The 25213-nt window shown below is 34.7% G+C and overlaps 1 long non-coding RNA gene across 1 annotated transcript; it reads left to right on the top strand.

The window, feature by feature from the left end:
• Positions 1-411: 411 nt before the first annotated feature.
• Positions 412-22838, top strand: LOC128592471 (uncharacterized). Its single transcript, XR_008381881.1, has 3 exons — positions 412-544; positions 1162-1341; positions 22784-22838. It is a non-coding gene; the product is annotated as an uncharacterized LOC128592471 (long non-coding RNA).
• Positions 22839-25213: the final 2375 nt, after the last annotated feature.

Below are 25213 nucleotides of genomic sequence, written 5' to 3'. Positions count from 1 at the left end.
AAGATTTATGCTTCAAAAGTCATTGTTGCTTTTCAAAAATTTTTTCTTCCAAATATTATATATCCAAATATAATATTATTTAAAGCTATAAATGCATTTTTTAATTAGAATATTTTGTAAAATCTTGTTTTTTTTTCCTTTCTATATGTCAATTCTGAAAGTTTGATTTCTGAGTATAGCTTAATTTTTGGTGTCCAGTTTTTGTGTGTTCATCATAAATAGGCATTATACTTATATATTTCGGTTGGAAATCCATAAGTATGTCATATAAAAATGAAAATTATGGTTATAGACATTATATGAAAGCTAGTTAATCCTAATATTAGTAACCATAATCTAAAACCTTTCAAATAAAATATTTTTTTCTTAAAAATAAAAGCTTACCAATAAGTAAATTTTTTTTCCACAGAGAGAATCATTACTAAAACAGTAAATAAATGACCTTGTAAAACGGAAGATTGCAGTAGATGAAGAAAATGCTTTTTTAAGGAAAGAATTCAGTGACTTGGAGAAGAAATTTAAAGATAAAAGTCAAGAAGTTAAGGTATGTTGACTTGTACATAGTTTTGTAGGACTGTTGCTTTGAAGTCCTGCTTTAAGCTTTGTGAGCCTTTGTGGCCCAGGAAGTGACAGGCTTGGAGGAAAAATTGCCTTAGGCCCTGCTATACATTACAGTTTTTTCACATGCAGAAACTCTGATAAAGATGCTTTAAAGCTAGAACTCCAAGCTTTATAACTGTCAGATAAATAGTTAATGATGGAAATGGAGCTAAGAAAGTAGGAGTGTGAATATGTGGCTTCTTGTAATTAGATTCTGATGGGACTGTCATTATTAATTGATAATACCCAGGTCTGGGAGGATATGTCTGTGTGGGTCTCAAAAATAGCTGGGGACAGCATCAAAGGCAGCTTGATCAATTAATGGGCTCTTTGCCAATGTGTACTCATCAAAGCTGTCATCCAGTGAAAAAATATGACCCATCCACCTGCACGAAAAGAGGCCAATAAAAGTACACAGGTGACCTTGGCTATCAAATATAGAAGAAGCTGCTATGAGGGTAAAACTGCACAGTTTATATTTGCTGATTAGTTCTCACATTTTTTTCATGTTTTGGTGGGTTTTTTTGTTTGTTTATTGGCCCTTCTGGTACTGTTCTACAGGACACAAAGGAGTGTGTACAGAATAAAGAAGAGCAAAACAGACTAGTTATAAAAAATCTGAAGGAGGAAAATGAGAAATTAAGTACCCGCTGCACTGACTTGCTAAATGACCTGGAGAAACTGAGGAAGCAAGAAGCACACTGGAGAAAAGAAAAATACAGCATTGATGCAAAAATAAAGGTATACAACAAGAATGGAATCCACGCTGCTTGTTTGGATCTAACTTCTTGTAGGAAACTTAAAACATGTTATTTTCTTTAAATAACAACTTATATATTCAAATCCACCAGTGGGGACTAGCATTAATTTATATTCTTTCACTTAAGACCCACAGCTTTTTAAAAATTGATGTTGCAAAGCAGGAAACTGACTTCAAATAGTTATCCTAAAATGTAATCATTAAAAAGTAAAGGCTATTGCATTTTGAAATAAAATGTGTTTTGAAAAAACATATTTAGAGTCCTGGGTTTTGACTTTTTTAAATTTATAATTATAGCTAGAATTCATTGCAATATGGTATTGACTTTAATCCCAGGTCCTTTAAAAAAATAAAGTATAAAAAAAATTGAAAAAAAAATCGTAGTTCTCAGATGATGCTTTCTTTGGCTTTAAAGGGCCTTATTCAAATAAAAATTTGAATAATAAATTTTATTTTTATAGAAGATAAAAGTTATAATAAATCATCATAATATTCCTACATCTTTTTTTAAAGGCTAATCAAATGAAACCATGGGTTTTTCTATCCTTTTTGATCAGCATTTTTCCAAAATAATACTTTTTTGCGGCATTCTCTTTGTCTTATGAGGAGTTTTGCTCATTTCTTTTCCCACCAAATTTCGGGTTTCTTTCTTACCATAAATTTTGTTGAAAAGGTCAGAAACAAATGGTAGTGGTGGTAAATATACGCATGTACTTTTAAAAATATATAAATACATGTGTATGTACAGCTATTCAACACATAGAGATAGTTGGCTCTTAGTGTCCGTGGGTTCTGCTTTGGTGAATTCAGCCAAAATGGGTTGAAAGTATTTGGAAAAAAATAATAAAAAATAACTATGTAATAATTAAAATTAATACAAATAAAAATATAGTATTACAACTACTTACATTGTATTAGATATTATAAATCATCTAGAGGTGGTTTAAAGTATATGGGAGGATATGGGTAGGTTCTACACAGGTACTCTGGCATTTCCATAAAGGACTTGAGTGTCTGAATTTTGGTATCTGCAAAGGGTCCTAGAACCAATCCTCCTTGGATACTGAGGGACACCTCAGTGGATGTGTGTGTGTATGTGTATGTGTGTAAATATTTAAGATAGGGGAGAAGGATATGTCTTTTTGATTGTGTAAATCAATCCATTGCAGATATTTCAGGCAGTATCTTAAATCTGTTAGTGCACGATCAGAGAATGACTGAGCCTGAGCCAGAGCCATTGAGATAAATGAATTTTGGTGCATTTGTTTTCTTAATTTTATATCAGTTTCTACTTCTCTACATCCTTCAAACAGTTTGGTATGTGATAAGGGTAAGTGGTACTTGCTTTTGTTAATTTACAGCTATATGAGTATTTGATGATAATTTTTATTTCCTTATATTCATTCAAATAATCAGTTCTGTGATATCCAATGACTTTTTACTTATGTGACATTTTTTTCTATTGAGGTGTTTGTCTTTTTCTTATTTATTCATAAGCATTTTTTATTTTGGATACTGATGCTTTATTTTATATATTACAAATATGCCTCCTGTTTTTTGAACCTTATGTAAGGTGAATTGAACTTTCAAAAGTTTGTGAGTTTGTATAAAATCAAATTTATTATTTTCTTCTCTAATGTTTTTACTTTAGGAGCTATATATAACTAAGTGTTCTTTACTTCAGAGTCTTAATTAAGAATTCATTTTTGAGTATGATGTTCCATGTCACTTACTCAATAGTTTACTGATTTGTGATGCAGTCTCACAGATCCAAATTTCCTTGCGTATGTGAGAAATTCCTCATGCGTGTTCCACATCATTTACTCAATAATTTACTGATTTGTGATTCAATCTCACATCTCTGTATTTCCTATTATTTTTATGGTTTTAGGTATTTTGGTTATATAATTTGACTCACTGTTTGGCAGGAAGTCTATTTTTTCTTTTGTTCCTTTGTTTTTTAAGAGATAGGATTTCTCTGTTTTGCTCAGGCTGGAGTACAATGGTGCAGTCATAGCTCACTGCAGCCTCAACCCCCTGAAATCAAGTGGTCTTCCCATCTCCACCCCTTGAGTAGCTAGAACTATAGGTATATACTACTATGACTTTAGTTTTAAATTTTTATTTTTGGGGGGAAGACAGGTTCTCACATTGATAGAGCTGGTCTTAAATTCCTGGCCTCAAGTGATCCTTTTACCTTGGCCTCCCAAAGTGCTCGGCTTATAGGCAATGGCTACTGTGCCTAAGTGGAAGCCTACGTTTTTATTCATTTCTTTGTAAGTCAAAAGCCCTGTATTTCTTCATTAGGTTAGAATACTAAGAATCATTTTTATTAGTTTTAGTGAAAAGTTAGAAAGCAGATGGGAGGTATACTGAATTATGAATTAATTTTGAGGGAATTGTTAGAAAGCAGATGGGAGGTATACTGAGGTATACTGAATTATGAATTAATTTTGATTAATTAATTAATCAATGCCCAGCTATTTTTTGTTATAGTTGTCATTGTTGTTTAGCTGGCCTGGGCAGGGTTTGAACCCGCCACTCTTGGTGTTTGTGGCTGGCACCGTAACCACTGTGCTATGGGTGCCAAGGCTGTACGTACTTTTTCATTTTTCTAAGTTGTACAATTACATTGTCTTGTCAGTAAGAAAACTTTGCATCCTTTCTTTGCAGTAAGAAAGCTTTTTTAGAAGAAATAGAACTCACATGCTATATACTTAATCTATTTGAAATACAAAATTCAGTAGTTTTTAAATTATGCACAAAATTGTAAAATCATCACTACTTTTTCTCCCTACATCTACATATATTTTAAGTATATACCTAGGAATGAAATTATTAGCTCATATAGTAACTCTGTTTTTAAGCTTTGGTGGAACTGTAAACCTGTACGTAGATACAACATAACCATTTTATGTTCTGAACAGCCATGTACAGGGATTCGATTTCTTCATTCCTAGTCAACACTTATTATTATCTCCTTTTTTTTTCTTATAGCTGCCCTCATGGATATGAAGTGATAGCATATTGTAGTTTTCATTTGCATTTTCTTTCTTTCTTTTTTTTTTTTTTTTTTTTTTGAGACAGAGTCTCAAGCTGTCTCCCTGGATAGAGTCCTGTAGCATCACAGCTCACAGCAACCACAAACTTCTGGGCTCAAGCGATTCTCTTGCCTCAGCCTCACAAGTAGCTGGGACTACAGGCACCTTCCACAACGCCCGGCTATTTGTTGTTGTTGTTGTTGTTGTTGTTGCAGTAGTTGTCATCGTTTTAGCTGGCCTGGGCTGGGTTCAAACCCGCCAGCCTTGGTTGTATGTGGCTGGCACCCTACTGACTGAGCTACGGGTACCACCTGATTTGTATTTTCTTTATGGCTAATGATGTTGAGCATCTTTTCATGTATTATTGGCTATTTATATACCTCTCAGCAATGTCTATCCAAATCCTTTTCATCTATGTATACTGGATACAAGTTCCTTATCAGATCTATAAATTAAAAATATTTTCTCCAGGGGTGGTGCCTGTGGCTCAAAGTGGTAGGGCGCCAGCCCCAAATGCCGGAGGTGGCGGTTTCAAACCCAGCCCTGGCCAAAAAACTGCAAAAAAAAAGAAAAAATATTTTCTCCAATTTTGTGTGTTATTTTTTTCTTTCTTGATTCTTCTCACTTGCTCCATCACCCAGGCTGGAGTGCTATGGCCCAGTCATAATTCACTGTAACACTGACTGCTGAGCTTAACTGATCCTCTTGCCTCAGCCACCTAAGTAGCCAGCACTGTAGGCAGTTGCTACTCATTGCACCAGACCTTGATGGTGTTCTTTAAAACAAAAAAGTTTTTCTTTTTTACTTTCTTTTTTTTTTGAGACAGAGAGTCTCACTTTGTCACTTGTGGTAGAGTGCCATGGCATCATAGCTCATAGAAACCTCAAACACTTGGGCTCAAGTGATTCTCTTGGCTCAGCCTCCCAAGTAGCTGGGACTATAGGCGCCCACCACAACGCCTGGCTATTTTTAGAGATGGAGGTCTCGTTCTTGCTCAGGCTGGTCTCAAACCCATGAGCTTAGGCAATCCACCTATCTCAGAGTGCTAGGATTACAGGTATGAGCCACTGTGCCTGGCCCAAAAGTTTTTCATTTTGATGACACTTTATTTATCAGGGTTTTTATTTATTTATTTATTTATTTATTTGGCATTGCTTGTGCTTTTGGTGTCAGATTTAAGAAATCATTGCCTAACCAAAGGTTGTGAATATTGACAACTATGTTTCCTTCTAAAGTTTATTGTTTTGTGTCTTAGGTTCTTTGATTTATTTTGAGTTAGCTTTTTAATATGGCGTGAAATATGAATCTAACTTAATTCTTTTGTGTTATTCTGTTGTTACAGTACCGTATCTTGAAAAGATGATTCTTTTCCCCCAAAGAAAATGCAAAGACATTTTTATTGAGTATCAATAAAAATAGGGTTTAGACCAAAGTTCTGTTCCTTCATCTATGTAGATCTATCCTTGTGTCTTTGTCTTTATTGCTGCAGTTTTGTAGCAAGTTTTCAAATTAGAATGTGTAAGAAATCGGGCTGGGCGAGTATTTTATGAGGAGGAACCCCCGGGCAATTGAAGCAGCTTCAAAAATACACTACTGGGACTTGATCAAACTAAAAAACTTCTGCACAGCCAAGAACACAGTAAGTAAAGCAAGCAAACAGCCCTTAGAATGGGAGAAGATATTTGCATGTTATGTCTCTGACAAAGGTTTAATAACCAGAATCTACAGAGAACTCAAACGCATTAGCAAGAATAGAACAAGGGATCCCATCGCAGGCTGGGCAAGGGATTTGAAGAGAAACTTCTCTGAAGAAGACAGGCACGCGGCCTTCAGACATATGAAAAAATGCTCATCATCTTTAATCATCAGAGAAATGCAAATCAAACTGCTTTGAGATACCATCTAACTCCAGTGAGACTAGCCTATATCACAAAATCCCAAGACCAGAGATGTTGGCGGGGATGTGGAGAAAAGGGAACACTTTTGCACTGCTGGTGGGAATGCAAATTAATACATTCCTTTTGGAAAGAGATATGGAGAACACTTAGAGATCTAAAAATAGATCTGCCATTCAATCCTGTAATCCCTCTACTGGGCATATACCCAGAAGACCAAAAAGCACATCATAACAAAGATATTTGTACCAGAATGTTTATTGCAGCTCAATTCATAATTGCTAAGTCATGGAAGAAGCCCAAGTGCCCATCGATCCATGAATGGATTAATAAATTGTGGTACATGTACACCATGGAATATTATGCAGCCTTAAAGAAAGATGGAGACTTTACCGCTTTTATGTTTACATGGATGGAGCTGGAACATATTCTTCTTAGTAAAGTATCTCAAGAATGGAAGAAAAAGTACCCAATGTACTCAGCCCTACTATGAAACTAATTTAGGGTTTGCACATGAAAGCTATAACCCAGTTACAACCTAAGAATAGGGGGAAGGGGGAAAGGGAGGGGAGGGAGGGGGGAGGTGGGTAGAGGGAAGGGGATTGGTGGGATTACACCAGCGGTGCATCTTACAAGGGTATATGTGAAACTTGGTAAACGGTCTGTAAAGCTAGTGAATGATGCCCCATGATCATATCAATGTACACAGCTATGATTTAATAAAAAAAGAAAAAAAAAAAACAAATTGGAATGTGTGTCCTCCAAATTTATTTTTCTTTTTCAAGATTGGTTATTCTGAATCTCTTGAATTTTAGTAAGAATTATAGAATCAGACTTTCTGTTTTTGCAAAAAAAAAAAATCCAGCTGAGAAAAGAATTTTTTTGAGACAAAAATCTCACTTTGTTGCCCTCAGTAGAATGCCGTGGCATCATAGTGCACAGCAACCTCACACTCCTAGGCTCAAGTGATTCTCTTGCCTCAGCCTCCTGAGTAGCTAGGACTATAGGTACCTGCCACAACACCTGGCTATTTTTTTTTTTTTTTTGTATTTTAGAGACGGGGTCTAGCTCTTGCTCAGGCTGGTCTCAAACCCGTGAGCTCAGGCAGTTCACCTGCCTTGGCCTCTGAGAGTGCTAGGATTACAGGCGTGAGCCTCCGCACCCAGCCCCCAGCTGAAATTTTGATAGAGATTACATTGAATCACTAGATCAATCTGGGGAGTATTGCCATCTGAATAAGTGTTCTGATCCGTCAACGTTATTTCTTTCATTTATTTAGGTTGTCTTTATTTTTTTTTTTCAGTTTCATAGTTTTCAGAGTTTAAGTTTGCACTTCTTTGGGTAAATGTATTCATGAAATTTTATTTTTCAATCAATTGTTTCTTAAATTTTATTTCAGATCTTCCATTCCTAGTGTATAGATACACAATTAATCTTTGTATATTGATCATGTATACTACAAGTTTTTTGAAGAGGTTTAGTATAATTCTGATAGTTTTTTAGTAAATTGCTTAGGATTTTCTGCATATTTTATGCATCTGCAAGTAGAAATAGTTTTACTTGTTCCTCTCCAATCTATATGCTTTTTATTTAATTAGTTTATGTTACCCTGGCTAGAACCACTGGTACAATGTTGAATAGAAAAGGAAAGGGAAGACATTGTGTCTTGTTTCTGATTTCTCTGATTTCAAGGGTGGGAAAGCATTCGCTCTTTCATCCTCAAGTATGATACTAGCTATGAGTTTGTTTTGTTGATGTTACTATATTAAATTGAAGTTTCCTTCTATATTCCTATTTTGGTGAGTTTTTTAATTAGGAAGGGCATATTGAGTTTTGCTATGCTTTTTCTTGCACCTATTGAAACGATCATGAAGTTTCTGTCTTTCATTTTATTGGTATGGTGTATTACATTGATTTTTGAATGTTAAATCATACTTACATTATTGGGATATCTTTATCTTTTTTCTAGCTTTGGTATTAGAATAAGGCTGTTCTTAAAAAAGAGGGAGTTTTCCACCTCTTCTAGCTTTTAGGAGATTTTGAGAGGGACTGGCATAAATTCTTTAAATGTTTGGTAGATTTCTGTGTAGCGAGGTTTCAATAGCTGATTCAGTCTCTTTTTGTTTCTTCTTGAGTCAGTTTAGGTAATCTGTATATTTGTCCATAGATGCTATTTGTCCAGTTCAAAGATTATCTGATCTGTTGATATACAATAGATTATAGCATTTTCTAATAATACTTTTTATTTTTGATGGTTGATATTAGTGCTCTAACTTTGTTCATGATTTCAGTTATTTGCATCTTTGTCTCTATTGTCAATCTAGCTAAGGGTTGCCAATTGTGTTGGTCTTGTCAAAGAATCAACTTTAGTTTTAATTGATTTCCTTTATTTTTATTTTTCACCTTTTTTTTTTTACAATTTCTATTCTGATCTTTGAGTAAGTGTTCTGATCCATCAACATGTTATTTCTTTCATTTATTTAGGTTGTCTTTTTTCAGTTTCGTAACTGAAAAATAATGTGTCTTTATTTTTTTTTTTAGTTTTATTATTTTCTTGTATCTTTGGGTTTAATTTGCTATTCTGTTTTTGACCTCAAAGTACAAAGTTAGGTTATTAATTTGAGATACTTTTTTTTTTTTTTAATGCAGACAATAATAGCTGTAAACTTCCTTCTGAACAGCTGCCTTGCTGTTTTTGTATGTTGTGTTTTTGTTTTTACTCATCTGGAAACATTTTATAAATCCCTTGGATTACCTTTAATTCATTGGTTGTTTGAGTGTGGGTTAATTTCCACATATTTGTGAATTTTCCTTTATTACTTCTGCTGTTAGTTTCTAGTTCCATTCCATGTGTTCAGAAAAGACTTTATGTTCTGGCGTATGTTCCATATGTACTTGAGAATAATGGGTATTCTGCTGTTTGGGGATAGAGTAGGCCTCTTAGGTGTACTTGGTTTATAGTGTTCTTTAAGACGTCCATATCCTTATTGACCTTCTGTGCAGATGCTTTATCCGTCATTTAAAGCGGGGTATTGAATCTCCAACTATTGTTATATAATTTCCTGTTTCTCCCTTTAATTGTTACATGTCCTTGATGAATTGAATTTTTGACAAGTATACATGTATTTTGCTCTCCTTGCTATCTTGTGACCATTTTTGACTTAAAGTCTGTTTGTCTGATATTGTATCTACCGTTATTTTGGTTTCTATTTGCATGGAGTATCTTTTTTTATTCTTGTACCTTTAACCTGTTTGTGTCTTTGAATTTGTATGGTTGTATAATGTTTTCTTTATTGATTCTGCCAATCTTTTGTTTTTGAGTGGAGAGATGAATCATTTACATTTGAAATAATTACCCCATTTCCCCAAAAATAAGACATCCTCCGAAAATAAGACCTACTTACAGGAAAGATAAGACGTCCCCTGAAAAGAAGACCTAACGCATCTTTGGGAGCACACCTTAAAATAAGACACTTTCTTATTTTTGGGGAAACAGGGTACTAATATGGAATAACAAACTCATGCCATTTTCTTATTTTTTCTCTGTATATATTACATCTTTTTTGTAGATCATTTCTTCTGTTATTACTTTTATTTGTGTTGATGGTTTGTAGTGACACATTGTAATTCTTTTTTAATATTTTTGTGTATATTCTATTGATAATTTCTTTGTGGTTACCATGGTGGCTACAGATACCGTCCTGAATTTATAGCAGTCTAATTTTTATTTGATACTGAATATCTTTAATGGGATATAAAATAATTTGATTCTATATAGCTCTGCCCCTCCACTTTATGTTATTGTCACAAATTACATTTTTATATGTTCTTTGCCCAGTGACACAGATTGATACATGTTTTATGTATGTCTTTGAAATCACGTAGGAAATAAAAAGTAGAGTTAGAAGTCAAGAAGCCAAATATATAACAACATTGGCTTTTATATTTGCCCACATATTGATATTTATCTTTACTGGAAATCTTTTCTAAAAAAATATATTTATTTATTTTTTGAGAGCAAGTCTTTCTCTCTTACTTGGGCTAGAGAGCAGTGGCATCCCCATAGCTCACTGAAACTTCAAACTCCTAGGCTCAAGTGATTATCCCGCTTCAGTTTCCTATGTAGCTGAGGGTACAGGCACATGCCACTAGGTCCAGCTAATTTTTCTATTTTTTGTAGAGGTGGGGTCTTTCTCTTGCCCAGCCTGATCTTGAATTTCGTGGCCTTAGTCAATCCTCACACTGCTGCCTATTAGAGTCCTGGGATTACAGGCATGGGGTCACGGTGCCTGGACAGAAATCTTTATTTCTTCATATGGTTTGGAGTAACTGTCCTGCTTTTTTTTGTTTCAGTCTGAAGGACTCCTTTTAACATGTCAGGTAGGGCAGCTCTAGTGATAATGAATTCCCTCAGCTTTGTTTATACATGGCTAGCTACGATTCTGGATGGGTGTCTTAGTTATAGATATCCTTAGTGTGGTGGTTTTCCCAATTGTTAGTTATTCGTAGGCTTTACTGGTGTACTATATGCATTGGGCAGATACCCTGTCTCTTGTTGACAAGGGAAGATTGAGATCTTTGAAATCCTTTCTCTTTCCTAGCCTTGTGGTCTTCTTAACAGTGTGAATTTTATTGGCATGCCCAGTTACAACTCTGAAATAGTAGTAGCTCATTCTTATGGGTAAAAGTCAGCTATGCCCTGTGTGATTGAGTCATAAATGCTGTTATAGACTGTACAGATTGTCCTCCCTGCCAGTAGGTGGCAAATTCAGAAAGATCCACCTTTAGTATTGTTTTGGGGACCTATAACTAATTCTAGTCCATCAGAAGAAGTAATAAAAGCTAGCTTGGCTGGGGGTCTAGGATCTGTTCTCAAGTTGCTGCAGAAAGCCACTGGGGAAGGACTAAAGTGGCCCTGCCAAGCCAGAAAATCTACTTGTCAGGTAGAGGCCATCTGGGGTTCACAGACCGGCTGCTGGGATTGGGTTTCACTCTTCTTCCTCCTCCTGTATCTCAAGGTCTTCTTCTGGCTTCTGATTTCAAGCTGCAGTCCAAAGTAGCTGAGCTTACCAGCAGTGGTGCCACAGGTTAGGAGCTTCCCTGCCTAGGATCCTATCCTGGACTGAAAGTGTAGCTTTTTCTGAACCTGGGAAGGGTTCTCTACTATGGTGTTGCAGCTTAGACCCTCATTGCACTGTCCTTTCAGTTTTGCTTGTGTGGGCTCTTTTGCCTCCCAAGATTAGTTCACAAATTTCTCCTCCATGCCCCCAAGCAACACTATTGACTCCTGGTAGAGAGGATCTGGCTTGCAGGCCTGTTTCCTGGTCCTCTAAGTTCAGTCCTTGATCATGCCAGGGAAAAGCATGCTGGTTCTGAGTTGCCCATGGAGTGTTCAAGCAGGTTTAATATCCCCTCGCTTTGAAGTATGCCCTGCTCTTCTGGAGCAGCTGGGCAAGTGGTACCTGGGAAGGCTGGCAGGCAGGGGGCTTGGAGTCAGTTCTAGTACCCATGGGTCCACTGCTGGTTTTTAAGGTGAAAGGTGTGAGCCCTACTCTGGGAGCCTCAGTGTTTAGTGGACACACCAACACAGGAGAAGCAGTTGCTCCTGGGAACCCTGGGTCAGTTGTCCCTTGGGGTACCTGTGCTGCTCAGCAGCAGTGGGCAGGGTATGAGGGTGAGGAAGGAGTCTTGAGAGCTGGCAGCCTGCCTGGAATGTTCAAACTCTGAGATCACACATCCCCCCAGACCCAGTGGCCCATATGGCTACTGCAGTCTAGGCCAGAATCAGGAAATGTTTATGTGGGGAAGGGATACAAAATCACAAGGACTGGACCTCCCTTGGGAGGACAGAGGCAGACAACGGTGGAGAAGCAGTATGGCACCTGGCATCCCAGCTCAGGTCTGTGGTAACCAGCTGATGGGGCTGGTATCCCACTGCTCTGTCTTTAAGAAGCTCCCACTTCATTGGTAGCAGCAAGCTTTGGGGTTTATAATGGTAGAAAAGCTCTTTAGCAGCTCTGGGGGGGCTGCTTATTAGTTACTAGTGTGTTGCCCTAACTCCATCTATTTTGGGCAAGTGAACCAGACTTACTCCATTTTGTTAAGAGCTTGCCCTGCCTCCCCCACCCCCTTTTATAACCAAAATAGCCCCTTGAACAAGCAGCAACCCTGCAAAAACAGGAAGGAAATTTAGCTGAGAGCTGCCAAATCCTGTGACAACTGAAAAAATCTTGTGGAAACCACAGTACTGTCACAAGTCTGTCTGGTCTGTCTGTGTGTAGTTTTTGACCCTCTGTAAGATCCCTCCCCATAGCTCTAACCTTGCAGACATTAGATTCTATAAAATTCTGCTTACGCTAGGACTTTCCATCCCCTGCTTGAAATGCCATATAAAAACTTTGCACCCCTACTTCAAGGGGGTCAAGAGACTTTGTGTGTGAGCCTGCTCTTGACTGGCTGGCCCAATAAAGGACTCTTGCTTAATTTGAAATCAGTGTGCTGGCATTTGTCTATAATTCCACTGCTGGCCGGTACAACATTAGAAGCATGAAGAGGAGAGAAACAAAATCTCCACTTACCCTCGCTACAGGACTCTAAATTTCTTGCATTTGTTCTCTGTTGATATCTTGCTCTTTGGTCTGCTCTGCAGCTTCTTCCCATGGAATCTCTAGTAGTTCCTGGCAAATTTCTTTCAGAATTATACTTGAGATGTGTTTTTGTCAGGTAAAACTTTTCCTTCTTTCTGAGATGGTCTGGCAATTACCTGTCTCTGGTCAGCTATCTTGTACATGAAGTCCTTGATGTCTGTGCAATAACATTATGTCTAAAAAACAATGTATATATCATAATTAAAAAATACAGTATTTCTGACAAATGCTAACCATTATCTGTGTCTTCATCAAGTTGTCATCTTTTTGCTATGGATAATCTTGCCTTATTTTTGATGGCTGCTAACTGCTTAGGGTGGTGTTTGGTGAAGGTGAGGTGGCTGTGGTAATTCTTTTTTTTTTTTTTACCCTTTAATCCCTTTTTATTTTCAACTTAATTATTGAATTTAATTTGTTATGGATTTGATAGTTAATTTTAGAAGCATAATGAATTATTCACATTTAAATGAATAAGAAGAAGTAATATCCAGGAATGAGGGTTTAAATATGTATAGTATTTGATGAAAACACATTATCTATCATTTCTCAAAAACAAAATAGAAACATTCTCTTTGCCTTTGAAACGCTTTACATCTTGCCAATCTTATCATCTCTTTTAAAATCACAATCTAAATGCACTGTTCTTTTATTTGTAACAAACATGCCGATAAGTATTTAAAAGAAAAAAAAAAAAAACAGGTTCTGGAGTATAATTTGGACATATGTAATTCTGGAGAATGAGTTGTGGAAAGGTAGAACAAAGTATTCCCTGCCAAAATTCTGAGAATTTATAATTTCCTCCCCCATGTAGTGAATCTTTTCTTATCCTTTCAATACCTCTCTATAAAAATTGAAAAATCGATTTACTTCACATTTCAGTTTTTCTGTTTCGTTTTCTTTCTTTCTTTCTTTCTTTCTTTTTTTTTATTAAATCATATCGGTGTACATTGATATGATCATGGGGCATCATACACTAGCTTCACAGACCGTTTGACACACTTTCATCACACTGGTTAACATAGCCTTCCTGGCATTCTCTCAGTTACTGTGTCAAGACACATTCCACATTTACCAAGTTTCACATATACCCTTGTAAGATGCACCGGAGGTGTAATCCCACCAATCCTCCTCCCTCTACCTATCTCCCCCCCTCCCTCCCCTCTCTTTCCCTCCTCCCCCTATTCTTAGGTTGTAACTGGGTTATAGCTTTCATGTGAAAACCCTAAATTAGTTTCATAGTAGGGCTGAGTACATTGGGTACTTTTTCTTCCATTAAGCTTTTCACACTAATTGACTTTTCTTTATGAAGGATTTTTCATGGCATGCTGTTGATAGCATTTTATCTGCAGTAGAACTTCAAAAATTAGAATCAATCCTGCCAAAACTTCAGCTGTCTTGTAAATTAAAGTTACGGAATATTCTCAGTTTTTTGTTACCATTTGAACAGTGTTCACAGTATCTTCACCGGAATATATGCCATCTCAAGAAAATGGTTTTGTTTTTTATGTCATAAAAAGCAATTCTCATTTATTGAATGTTAACATGATACTGGAGCAATTCAGTGACATCTCAGACTCTACTTTTAATTCTCTTGATTTCCTACAACATCTATAATTATTTATTCCATGGTAATCTTGAACCCCTCAAAGTCATCCTTGAGGGTTGGCATCAAATTCTTTCAAACTCCTGTTAATGTTACTATTTTGACCTTCTCTCATGAATTACAAATGTTCTTAATAACAGATCAGATCCTTCAAACATTTGGTTTCATATTCTAGAATGTGAATCTTTCTTAATCCATGGGCTGTAAACTGATACTGTGTTACCTGGCATAAAAAAGCATTAATCTTTTTATAAATGACAATCAGAGCTCTTGGGTTAACTAAGATATTGTCAATGGCAGTAGTATTTTTAAAGTAATCTTTTTTGTGAGCAATAGGTAATAACAATCTGTTTTAAATACTGTATTCAGCAAAGCATGCTGTATACAGAGGTACTGATATATAGGCATTATTCTTCTATTTGTAGAGCCAGGAAGTGTTATTTAGCATAATTCTTAAAGGTCCTATGCGTTTTGGAATAGGAAATATTGCATGGTCTTCGACTTAAGTCACCAACTGCCTTAGCCCATAACAAGAGAGTTAGAAAGTTAACAAGTTAACTTATTTTACAACAAGTTAAATCTTGTTAAGCTTAGAAGGCAGGGATTTACTTCTCTCCAGCTGTGAAAGTCATAGATGGCATCTTCTTTTAATAGAAGGTTGTTTTGTCTGCATTGAAAATCTTAGTTACATCTTCTAGACAACTTGCTGTAGCTTCAACATCAGCACTTGCTGCTCAACCTTGTACTGGTTTTTTTTTGTTTGTTTGTTTTTTGAGACAGTCTCACTTTGTCGCCGTGGGTAGAGTGCTGTGGTGTCACAGCTCACAGCAATCTCCAACTCTTGGGCTTAAGTGATTCTCTTGCCTCAGCCTCCCAAGTAGCTGGGACTATTTTCTTAGCCTGCCACAATGTCCGGCTATTTTGGGGATGCAGTTGGTATTGTTGTTTACCTGGCCTGGGCCTGAACCCAGCAGCTTTGGTGTATGTGGCTGGTGCCCTAATCACTGTGCTGTGGCCGCCGAGCCTCAGCCTTGTACTTTCATGTTTTATACATGGTATCTTGCCTTAAATCTCGTGAATGAACTCCTCCAAACAATTAGAACAGTAACAGCAAAGATTACAGATTACCATAAAAGATACAATAATATTGGAAAAATTTGAAATATTCCTAGAATTACCAAAATGTAATACAAATAAACAAAGTCCACACGTGCTGTTAGAAAAAAATGCCTCTTGATAGACTTGCTTATTGCAGGGTTGCCTCAACCCTTTAATTTATAAGAAGTGCAATGTCTTGTGAAGCACAATAAAGAACTATGGTAAAACTAAGTATACCTGTATATGATACAAGATTTTTTTTAGTATAATTATTTTATATGTGGATATCCAGTTTTCCCAACACCATTTGTTGAAAAGATTGTCTTTTCTTCATCCAACGGTCTTGGTATCCTTTTTTAAAATTTATTTTGCTACATATATGAGAGTTTCTTTCTAGGCTTTCTATTGTATATATTAGTCTCTTATCTGGATTTTTCTCTCCCAGTACCACACTGTTTGGATTACTGTAGCTTTTTAATAATTACAGAATCAGGGAATATAAGAACTTCAACTTTATTGTTCTTTTTAAAATTTGTCTTAGCTGTTTAGGTTTTCTTGAGATTCTGTATGATTTTTAGAATTGATTTTTCCATTTTTAAAAAAATGGTAATGGGGATTTTTGGTAAGGATTGTATTGAATCTACAGATCACTGTGGGTAGTATTGACATCTTAACAGTATTAAGTCTTCCATTTTAGTAACACTCTATTTCTTCCCATTTTTCATGTCACCTTTAATTTCTTTCTGTAGTGTTTTGTAGTTTTCGGTATATATGCCCTTTACCTCTTTGGCTAAGTTTTCTCTTAGGTATTTTATTCTCTTTTATGCTGTTGTAAGTGCGTTTTTTTCTTAGTGATTTGTTTTAGTTTTTGTTTCTTGGATTGATCATTGTTAGTGCATGGAAACACAACTGATTTTTGTATTTTAATTTTGTGTCCTGTATCTTTGCTGCGTTTGTTTATTAGTTCCAACAGTTTTTTCCATGGAATCATGATTAGCATTTTCTACATATAAGATCATTTTGTCTCTGGACAGAGATAGTTTTACTTCTTTCATTCTTGTTTTGATGCTATTTATTTCTTTTTCTTGCCTTATTGCTCTGGCTTGCAGAGATGGTTTTTGATACAGCCAGTCTTTAAAAGTTTATAGCCTTCGAGGGCTCTACTAGCAGTGTTTTTTCCAGTTATCTGGTTGGCCTGCAGTTTATCTTGTTACTCTCATGAAGATCCCAGGTTTTCCTTAGTTTGCTAACAAATTCAGTTTTTCATAATATATAACATATAAAAAATATAAATATATTTATAAAATGTAAATATATTTCTCCACTGTCTGCTTCAAACAGAGTTAGTTTAATAGGGAAGAAATATCTTAGTTCTTTGTTCTTATTGCCTGCCTCTACTCTTAGGCACAATGTCTGAAGCACTGTTTTTAAGCTTGGGGTAGGAAAAATGAACCGCTTATTTCAAGTGACATTCATGCTTTACGAGTAGGGTGCTTGGTGAAATGATAGCTTTTTGTCTTCTAGTCTTGCCTCTTTCCATATTGAACCTCATGATTATGAATGATGTGGGATGAGTGTGATCATGATTAGTACCCAGATACTGTTGACCTCTGATACCCAGAGTAGAGCCTCTTCCCTACGAATGATCACTGAATGGTCAGGAGGTCAGGAACTAGGGAGAGAGGATTGTGATCGCCAGTGTCCTGCCCCTCCTATGGAAGATGTCTGTGTTGTTGGCTGTGTTTCTGTGAAGCTAAACTTGTAGTGGGCTGGTATCTTTAAATACTAGAGATTCTCACTGTTCCTAATGGACCTTTGTAGGTGTTATTAAATAAATGTTTCTTCATTTACTGTATGCCTTTGGGACAATTTTCAGATCCTTCAAACATTTGTTGTTTTTTTTTTTGTATATTTCATCAATTATGCTTTTTCTCTGGAGGTGTTATCTCCCTGAAGCTTCTCATGCTGCCATTTTGGTTGTGGAAACTTCATATATTGTTTCAAGTGAAATAAATACAATTTGATCCTTAGATATTTTTTGGTTGCAGTCTAAAATATATGTATTCTGATTTGTATATGTTGCAAACTATACAAATAATGACAGACTGACTTTTTCAGACCAATTTACTTAATGTTTTCTCAGTGATGGGAAAAGAGAGACAAGGACAGAAAAAAGATGAGAAGGAGCTGCTTTAAAGAAATGGGGAAATATTGTTGAAAAATCAAATTATTTCTTCCTTGAGAAGGCAAAGATTTAACTGTTGAAAAACTAAATATGCAGAGGTGATGGCTTCCTATTATGTTAGTTCAAATGATATGAATAGAATAATATATGCTGTTTTGTGAAAAAAACCCAAATTACAATCAAATATGTGGTGGGGAAGGCATTTTTAAGAGATATTAGACATTTTCTACCATCCCTGTGTTCTTTTGACTCAAAAAGATAAAGGAATGATACATATGATAGTATTTATAGTCAATAGAGTAGCAACTGTATCCAGTAAAAATGTTTGTTTTTTTGTATAATTGCAGTTAATTTAAGGAAATCACTGAATATTGGGTGCTGTTTTCTCCTTTAGAGGCTTTCATATTTCTAATTCCTAGAGGACTGTGTTTTAAGATGCTGCATACCGAATAGTTTAAACATGTATCAGGAAACCAAAAGGGCCATTTTATTTCTAAATTATGTCTAGTGAAAAAGTACCATTTGGTGTAAAGGGTTTTGAGAATGAAAGAGAAAGGATATTCTCAGATGGAAAGCTTCCAAAAGGAAAATAAAAGTCAAAGATTTACTGGAACAGAAGATGTATCCTAAACAATCTAATTACCCATTTTTGGTTAAGAAAAATTTGAGAGCACAGGACCTGGAACAAAGTTTATGTATCTTAGACCTTTGATCTCCACAAACAGGTTAGATACGAGTCTTCCAGTGCTCACTCTACCATGGTAATGATGAGACATCCTTAATTCTGTCCACACACTGAGTCAGAACATCAAAATGTCAAATTTTAAAAACTTTCTGAAACCCAAGAAATAGGTGGTTTTTGAGGTTGTTAATACAGGGAGAACTGTAGTGGGAGTGTCTTACCAAAGTTGTGAAATGAGTGGGGCTTTATAGAGAGAGAAACAAAAGCGGCCAGGTGCCTGCTGCCAAGTTTAGTGGGCTTTGGTTAAGCATGTGTTGCAGAAAGAAGTTGTGTCCTTTGTGATTTGGTGTATTTTATCGAATTTTTAACTTGAAGAAGTTGGATGAAGTGGGTTAGTCTCCTGACACTAAAGAGTAAGGGTTGGTGACAGGGTGTGGTTAGTGTAAGTTTGGAGAAAAGAATTTTACAGTTCTCCATATTCAACAAAAGTTTATTGGGTATAAAGTATGTGACTGGCACTACACAGTAACTCAGAAGCAACAGTTTAAAAATGCCTGTTTTTATAGAATTTATATTGTAGTGGTAAGAGGTATAAAACACATTAGCAATGAAAAAGTAAGCTGTGTTACATGGTGACAAATGGAATGAATGAAGACAAGTTTGGGAAGAAGGGTAGATAGATGTTTTTGGTCCTGGTTGGGTGGGTTTCTATTTAATCATAGTAGTACCGCTGGCATTTATTGGGCAGTTCAGCCTTTTCCCAAAGATGTAGAAGGATATTTTCATCTTTTATCAAATTTCAATATATATTATTTGGTCTGCTTCTGGATTATGTTTAATGTGTCTTTGGCCTATTAGTTTATCCCTCTTTGAGAATTGCATTTTAAATTTGCAAAGCTTATTAAAATTTTTTCTTCAGTAGGAACATTTTCTATTCTTTGTCCTATTTGAAAATTGTCTTAGTTTTGGCTTATTAGTAATAGGAATTTTAGCACTAGTAGCTAAGTTCAATAGCAAACCATTAGAATTTTTGTTAAAATTGCATTGTATTTTTAGATAAATTTGGAAAGAACTGATATGTTTATAGTAAGGATTCTTTCCATTCATGTACCTGGTATATCTTCCCGTCTATTTAGGTTATATTTCATATTTTTCAGTAAGATTTTATAACTATTGTACCTTGGTTTATAAGATTTATTTCTTGTTATTTTGTATTTCTTGTTGGTATTGTAAATGTTGTATTATATAGAAAAGCAATTAAGTTTTGTAGTCATCTTTTACTCTAATGTTGCTCAACTCTAGTTCTAAGTGTGTATTCTTTCTTTTATTTTTTTTTTATGTGTGTGTAAGATCTTATGGATAGCTAATAAGAGTATACTATTTCTGGGCGGCGCCTGTGGCTCAACGGAGTTAGGGTGCCGGCCCCATATGCTGGAGGTGGCGAATTCAAACCCAGCCCCTGCCAAAAACTGCAAAAAAAAAAAAAAGTATACTATTTCGCTTAACAATATATATTTAATATCCTTTCTCCCCCTCTTATTATGTTAGTTAAAACCTGTAGGACATTTTAAAATGTAAAGCAAGTTTTTCTTGATTTTTAATTAAAAATTGCACCATTAGTTATAATATTTGTAGATGTTTTTGGCATTCTTATTACCAAATTCAGAATTTTCTCTATATTCCTATTTTGTTGGCAATTAAAAAAAACATTCTGTAAAGGTGTTGTATTGTTTTAAAACTTTTTTTGGGAATCTATTGATTTGTTTATACTTTTTTCCTTTAATTTATTAATGTGATAAATTATATTAATAGATTTTCTTATGTTAAATCATCCTTGCATTTCTGGAATGATATAACTCTATAAATAAACACAAATTTTCTTTAGTATGGTATAACTTATTTTGGATTTTTGTGTCTATGTTCCTAAGTGATACTGCTCTGAAATGTTCCTTTTTTTGCACTGCCTTTTTCTGACTTTGATAAATAATTATGCAAATTGGATAAACAATTATGCAAATTTCATAAAGTAAGCTAGGAATTTCCATTTTAAATCCCGTATAACATTTCCTATAAAACTGGAGTTGAAATTTAAGAAGCTTTCAGGACCAGGCAAAGTGTTTTTGTGAGTAGATTTCATATATTTGGTTAAATGTATTGATATTTATTAAATTTTTAATTATCCTTTTGAAATTTTCTGTTTTTTCTACTTTTGAATTTTTAAATTTATAGTCAAATGGCTCAAAAATTGTACACTATCCAGTGGAAGCAATGAAAAATTTACTTTGACACTGTATTGTTATCAAGAAGCCTTCCTTCAGAGAGTTGTATTTTTGTTTTTTGCTCTGATGTCCCAACAGTGGAAACCCAAGATAGAATTCTGTGTGCCTTTAAGACTACCTGTACTTATGGGTCCACTTTCCTCCTTTGATTTCTCCCCTTCTGTGGTTATTGGTACAGTGAAGTTCTGCTATTTGTTTTATTCTAGCAATTTAAGTTTTTTATGAAAAGTTTTGTAGGTTTTAAGCTTATTGGGAACTTGTTCTAGTATTTTCTAATGACTTAAAAATATATATTATATTCATATGAAGCACACAACTGGATGATTGTCTTCAAACCAATCCCTTTCCTAATCTGCCCTATCACATTCATGGTAAATGGAATCCCTATTCACCTATATCACAGTTTTTCAACCTTTTTTAATCCCAAAGCACATTTGAACCAATAGTTAAACTTCCATGGCACACTTCAATTATGTAGATCAAAAACAGTAAAAATAAGAACATACTTGCTGGGCTTTGAACTTTTTTCAAAAATAATTTAATTAATGATCTTTAAAAAATTTCTAGGCACACCTAAGATCCTCTCATGCCATACCGGCGTGATGCAGCATACCCATTAAAAATCACTGACCTATTTGTTCAAGCCAACTCCCTGTGAGAAATCTTTGATTCCTATCTTTGTCTTGCTACCCCACAGCAACTTATCAACAGGTCCTATCCTTTCTACCTTCAGAATATATCTGAAATAGGACTCCTTGCCACCTGTTTTATGACTTGTCAGGCTACCAACAGCTTTGGTTGGATTATTTCATTAATTTTTTATTGATCCCTTTGCTTCTACTTTTGATACCAACTGTCACTTTTTTCACTTTGGGTGCCTGGTTGTTGCATTTTTGTTTCGTAATATTTATTTCATAAAATTTTAGTATGTTAAGTTTATTTATAGTTCTTTTGAAATGGTTTTGATATTTGCTAGGATAGTGTTTATTTTCTTTTGTTCACTTTGTTGACTGTCTTTTTGAATGTTAGACTTTCTAAGGGTTTATCTTGAGTGGGAATGTTTCAGTGTCCTCTATTTGTCCACATTAAGCACTTTTGAGGTTTCTGACATTGTTGGATACCCCAGTCTGGAACTACATGTTTTTCTTTGAGCCTGGGGGTTCTTGCCTCATTCTAATACTTGGCATAAGTAACATTGTATTTTGACATGAACAGCTTTAGATAGGTCCTATGTGTGCTGCTTTTAAAATTTCTTCTACATATGTAGGCCATAGTCTCAAATTTATTTTTTAATCTCTTTTTAAGAGATTGAGAACTCTTTTTTTACAAGTCTGTAGTTTCATTTTCTGAGTTTGGATTCTTCTACTAAGTATGTCAGTGCATTTAGTCTTAACTATTTCTCATTTGAAAATCTAGCCATCTCTCTATATAGTATGGCACAGAGATACAAAGGTATTTGCTTAGCTCTGACTTAGTATGTGTTTCAGATTCATCAGCATAGTTATTTTTGGTTTTGAGTATTTTAGGTTTTTTAAAAAGTCTTTTCTTCCTCTCTCCTCCTTTGCTCTCCTTCCTCTATCTGCCCACTTATGTGTATATCAATGCTTTTTTTGTGAATATATAGGAATATCTAGTGTTTTACCTAAACCTTTATGTTCATTTTTAGAAATAATGATTATATGGTGTTTATGTGGATATACTTTATTTAGATATAATACTTACTTAATTCTTCACAAAAGTAGTTAAAATTAATTCTATAATATATTATTTGAAAATATAACATCAAATTTTGCCACAAAGCCATGGTATTTTTTTGTTTCTGAAAAAAAATCCATGACTGATATAAAAATTATAGTTTGTGTCAAATTTTTTAAGTGAAAAATAAATCATTGAGTTTTTTCTCTGTCATTTTGTGAGATAGGTAACATAACAGAATTTTTATTTTATTTTATATTTATTATGTTTGCGTGTGACACAAGTTCTCTAATTTTAGGCCTTTGAAGACAGTTTATTTGAAGCAAAGAAAGAAATTGAAATATCACAGAGTAAATATAATGCCTTATCATTACAATTGAATAATAAACAGACTGAACTTCTTCAAAAGGATATGGATATTACCCTGGTCAGGCAAGTATATTCAACTTTTAATTTACATTACAGAAATGTCAGTAAGTATTTAGATTTATTATCAGTACCTCCAAAAGTAAATAATATGTTTTCTATGGGTATATGTGTTTGTGAATTGAAAATCTGGAATTATAAACATGAAATTGGGAATAGTTAACTGGAAGAATCAGGTTGTCCACAGAATTGGAACAGCGTAGTCAAAGAGTACCTTTGTTTCAGTGTTTAATAAGGACAATACATTAATTGATTGTTTTCTTTTAACATTTCTAGCTGTGTGTTATGTGATAATTGTTATAATGTACAATAATAACTGGGAAACAATTTTGACTTTTAATTTTGTTATGTCGTGTACTTTAACTTATGAAATACTCTTTCTATATCAACATAAATGATTTTATAATACTAATCATAAAGTGGTATTACTTGAAAAAATAAGCACAAGGCTGGGCGGGTGGCTCACTCTTGTAGTTGTAGTTGTATTCACTCTTGGAGCCCAGAGTGAATACCAGCTGGAGCAATGGAGCAAGAGTGAGACTGTGTTTCTACTAAAAATAGAAAAACTAGCAAGGTGTAGTTTTCCTAGGCCTGTAGTTCCAGCTACTTCAGAGGCTGAAGCAAGAAGATTGCTTGAGTCCAAGTTTGAGGTTGTTATGATGCCACAGTTAAAAGATCACACCTGTGGTGCATATTACAGGGGTATTTGCGAAACTTGGTAAATGTAGAATGTAAATGTTTTGGCACAGTAACTGAGATAACGCCGGAAAGGCTATGTTAACCACTGTGATAAAAATGTGTCAAATGGTTTATGAAGTGAGTGTATGATGCCCCATAATCATATCATTGTATACAGTTATGATTTAATAAAAAAATTAAAAAAAAAAATAAATAAATAAACACATAAAGAAAGAAAGAAAGAAAGAAAGAAAAAGTAAACACAATGTACATGTTTTTAAGTTTTATGACAGGGTTAAAACTGACTATTAATTTTCTTCATAATTACCTTTTTCAGAAAATAGTTTTAGAATACATCAAGACAAGATTTTTGCTTGGTTCACAGATTAATACATATTCTCATACACATATGTATGTATATATGTATTTTAGTAGCACAAGAGAATGAATTTAAGGTATGCTGCTAGGGATATATTATAAGCTTTGATTGTATATTTAAATAAAAAAATCTTAGTGCATATGAGGAAGGGGAAATCATTGCCATTCTAGTACACATTGGAGTGGAGTTCTTTTGGTAATACTTGGCTGAGAGCTTTTCTTTCATGTTAGTGGGCATTGGTTGAGTTGTTGTATATCAAGTGTTTTTATAAAAATTTCATTGGGTAAAATAAGATTTTGTATATTTAAATATGCCATTGTGAATTTAGTTTGGATGGGAGACTATCTTTATTGAAGTCAATAAAATTAAAATGAATTAGAATTTTAAAAAGTGCCCTGGCCAGGCGTGGTGGCTTACACCTGTAACCCTAGCACTCTGGGAGGCCAACACTGGTGGACTGCTTGAACTCATGAGTTCCAGACCAGCTGAGCTAGAGCAAGATCCTGGTCTCTAAAAATAGCCAACCTTGTGGCAGGTGCCTATAGTCTCTGATACTCTGGGGCTGAGGCAAGAGAATCACTTACGCCCAAGAGTTTGAGGTTGCTGTGAGCAATGACACTCTACCAAGGGTAATAAAGTAAGACTGTCTCAAAAAACAAAAACATGTCTTACATCACATTTTAAAAGCTTTCTCATCATAATTGTAAGGAAAAGTATAAACTTCATAGATGATAGACTGGCTAACGTTTCTACTCATGGTGTCAACATTTTTTAAGCCAATTACTTAATAAAGTCTGAAAAGTAATTCTAAATGGGAATAGAATCTTAGATTTGGAAAGAGTTTAAAAAGTATCATTTATTCTAATCCTCTTTCCAATAAGATAGGGTAGTATTTATATGTTGCTTGACACTTTCAGTTTAAAAGTTTCTCATATTTTTCAAAATTACCATCTTCATTTTATATTATTTAATTTTTTGAACATTGTTTTTCATATAGCGAAGTGAAAATTTTCTTTTTTACATTGCCACCCATTGACCTTAGTTTTATTTTCTGGAGAATCTCAGAAAAAAATTAATCTCTGTTCTATGACATACTTCACTGGCAGAAGACAGTTATTGATGACATTTTGTTCATTAATTGATTAACTACTTATATTTCTCACATAAATTCTCCATATGTAAGTTTCACTTATGTTATATTAATAGTGATTTGAGTTGCCATTCTGGCCATATTTTACATTGTCA

This window comes from Nycticebus coucang, chromosome 8 (genome assembly GCF_027406575.1).
Source record: "Nycticebus coucang isolate mNycCou1 chromosome 8, mNycCou1.pri, whole genome shotgun sequence".
In the NCBI taxonomy this organism is placed as follows: Eukaryota; Metazoa; Chordata; class Mammalia; order Primates; family Lorisidae; genus Nycticebus; species Nycticebus coucang.
This window is presented reverse-complemented; position numbering and strand designations above follow the sequence as displayed.